Genomic DNA, 3,863 nt, shown 5'->3' with positions numbered 1-3,863 from the left:
CCAAAACTCTTCTTAACAATTAATAGCTGTAGTCCTTGAACCTGTCATCCTGATTCATAAAAATGACGATAAACTGGGTCCCAGACTGTGCTTTATTCCCCAACAGACAGACCGGTTCCCATGACAAGAAATTAATTTTCTAAAGTATTTTTGGAGAATGGGGCTTTGGAAAAGTCCAGTTGGGAACAGATCATGTGGTGGCCACAAAAATTATGAAAAAAGACACTGGCAGTATATAAACAGCTCATGAATGTACAACTACAACTGTCATGTAAATGCCCTTTCTTCATTCATTGCTATGGGACATACCAGACACACAGCTACTTATGTGCTGTCATGGAGCTGGCCAGAAGTGGGATCCTGTTTAGCTGGTTTGCGAGAACAGATTCCTGAAGACTAAGGTGGGAAGACATATCACTGTGGAAATAGTCTGTGGGATCAAGGTCTTGCATGGAAAATAGATCATCCACAGAGACCTGGAAATTGAGAATGTTTTATTGAACAATGATGGCCATGTGAAAATCAGATGTTGGCTCTGATATGTAAAATGTTTTTGGAAATGCAAAAATAAATAATATATATATATGTAAAAACTGGGACATTGGGATGTGGCCCAGAGGTCCTAACAGGTTTGCCCTGCAACGAGAGCACAGAGAGGTTAACGTTGAGTGTGATGTTGCATGAGTTGCTCACCAGACCTTACCCCTTTGGGGCCCCACATCCAGTCACTGTCGAAAGCTTGCTACTGTTCAGTCAGATTAGGCGACCCATCAGAGTTTGTAACGGAAGTGATGTTCCGTCATGGCCATCTTGGTACACCCCGCACTCACCCATGCTAAGCCTACAGTCTAAAGTCACCAAGTGGACATCTTTTTACACCCACCAAAGTCTTGCATTTCACACTTATTTCTACCACTAAACTGAGCTTATATTGTCAAATACAGTATTTAGAAGTCTGTGACACTGTTTTGACGTTGAATTTTAAAAGTATCTCACACATTTGCTAATGTGATAGAACTCGGCTGCTTTTAAAATTCAACGTCAAAACAGTGTCACAGACTTCTAAATACTGTATTTCACAATATAAGCTCAGTTTAGTGGTAATGGTAGCGTGAAATGCAAGACTTTGGTGTGTGTAAAAAAGATGTCTGCTTGGTGACTTCAGACTGTAGGCTTATTGTGGCTGGGTGCAGGGTGTACAAAGATGGCCGTGATGGAACGTCCTTTTGGGTACAAGTTTTGACGGGTTGCCCAATCTGACGGAACACCGCCTCAACATCTCCAAGATACCATCCTTTCTATCTGAAGACACCACAAAGCTTATAATCCACTCCCTGGTCAACTCTCTCCTCATTGACTTACCTTTAAAAAGGCTATAACACTTTCAGTCCATCATGAAGGCTGCTGCCAGGTTCATCTCATTTACAAACCGCTCTGCGTCTGCTACCGTTATCTGCCAATCCCTCTATTGGCTTCAGGATGCTAACAATAACTTATAAAGCCATCCACAACTTGGCCCCTAGCTTTATCACTAACATAGTCTCAAAATACCAACCTAATCGTTCTCTTCGTTCCTCCCAAGACCTCCTGATTTCTAGCTCCCTTGTCACCTCATCCCATGCTTGCCTCTCTGACTTCTCCAGAGCCTCTCCCATCCTCTGGAACTCTCTACCCCTATCTGTCCGACTATCTCCTACTCTGTCCACTTTCAGACGATCCCTGAAAACTCATCTCTTCAGAGAAGCCTATCTGGCCCCCACCTAACAGCTGCAAATTTATTTTCTCCATCAGCCCATCCGCCACAGATATTACCTCTTGTATCTCTTGACCCTCCCCCTTAGATTGTAAGCTGTAACGAGTAGGGTTCTCTGATTCCTTCTGTATTAGATTGTATTGTAATTGTACTGTCTACCCTCATGTTGTAAAGTGCTGCGTAAACTGTCGGTACTATATAAATGCTGTATAATAATAATAATATTGATGATGCTCTGAGGGACTTGGGTGCCCAGTATACCTTGCGAAACGACAGGCAGCTTTACACCCGGAACCCAAAATAATCATACTTCCAGGAAAGTGTATTTAGAGCTCTGTATGTACACCTCTTTATGTGCACATACCAATGTGACTAACTAAGATAGGCAAGAATTCGACTTAAAGCGGGGTTCCACCCTAAAGTGTAACTTCCGCTCATCGGAACCCTCCCCCCGCTCCGGTGTCACAGTTGGCACCTTTCAGGGGGGAGGGAGGTGCAGATACCTGCACCCCCTCCCCCCTGTGTCGGTGGTTTTAGTCTTCCCTATGGCCTCTTCTCCTATCCCTGGATACGTATGTCCGAATTGAATGGCGTATGGCCTATATGCTGCTGAGGATGTTTTCTCATGCAACCTTCTCCCATTGTGTAGCCAGCATGCTGCGTTTACCATCATGCGGTGCGCATGTCATCACCTGCCCTCATCTTTGCAGGTGGCATCATTACATTCGCAACATCCGGGAGCAGGATCATTCTATACGCAGCATCTCCCTCGCCACATTACGCATGACGTCACTGCCATTTCTTTGTCTGCAGCATACCACGTCTCAATTTGGCAGCCCACATGGTGCAATGAAAGGAAGACGCCACGGACCACATCGGTGCCATTCCTCTCCTTGCCACAGAGTTGGAGGACACTGTAGTGCAGCCACGTTTCGGGGGGTAATTTTACCCTACACAATCTATCTGGACTGAGCTGTTTGTAGCCAATTGTTAAGCCTTTGTGGTCGAATATACATGACAACTATTCAGTAAGTGGTTTTTTTTTATCCTTTATAGGCATTTTTATTTCTTTTGGCTTTCCATTGCCTCATGTTCAGGTGGCTCCTTCTCCTTAAGGATGTGGTGACTCCTTGTGTAGGGTCCTCTTCCCTTGTGAATTAAGTGCTTCCCTGTTGAGGGTTTCCTTCTTCCCTTGTGGTTTAGGGGAATCCTTGGGAGGTATATACATATATATTTCAAAATCTGAATTGAGTATATTACTACAAACATATTATTTTCTTAGTTTTTGCAATTGGAAACTTTGGGTTTCCTCCCTGTTCCTGCTTTTTTGATTCCCTTATGAGATTAGTCCAGTGGCCCCCTTATGTGATGAAAGGCATATTTTCTGCAGACTTTCAAAATGGACATCAGTGTTGATGGAATGCTCTCTCCAATAATATATTTGATAGGTAAGTTTGATATTTTGGAAATATTTTTCATGTTTCATATGATATTCATCTATTTTAACTTCAAAATGTATTTATACTCTACTCTTTATTTTCAGGAGTGGTATCAGTTCCTGAAGAAGAATATAATTAATACATATGTCAAAACGCGTTTGATATTCCCACTACTCATCATCAACTGTAATTTGTATGGATGGTACTCTCTATGTGTAGTGGGGTGATACAACTTGTGATACAATTCACATCATTATGATAAAAGTATAAGTGTTTTTTTGTTTGGGTTTCCCCTCTGAGAATCTTTTTATCATGTAAAAAATTGTGTATTAATACATTTCTACTTTTTGAAAAAAAAAGTATTTTCTTCAATTGCCTTAAAAATGCCATTTAGAGGTACTCACAATTTTACAGACAGAGATTTTCATTTACTTTCACTTTCAATGATAATGGTAAACAGGACAAATAGAGAGGGTGAATCTCTGGGGACAAAGACAGCAATAAAAACTGACAGGGGGTCTAATCCCGCTCCATGCCATCCAAAAAAACAAACAAAAAAACAAAAAAATGTTTTTTTCACTTTTAGTTATAACTGTTTAACCGATCAGCCTGTCACAGCCCCTTTAACAATTTAACAATTACCTTGCGAGCAATATGAATAAAACTCCCAG

This window comes from Lithobates pipiens, unplaced genomic scaffold (assembly GCF_037356315.1).
Source record: "Lithobates pipiens isolate NorthernLeopardFrog02 unplaced genomic scaffold, aLitPip1_a1.2 Scaffold_1, whole genome shotgun sequence".
Taxonomy (NCBI): domain Eukaryota; kingdom Metazoa; phylum Chordata; class Amphibia; order Anura; family Ranidae; genus Lithobates; species Lithobates pipiens.
This window is presented reverse-complemented; position numbering follows the sequence as displayed.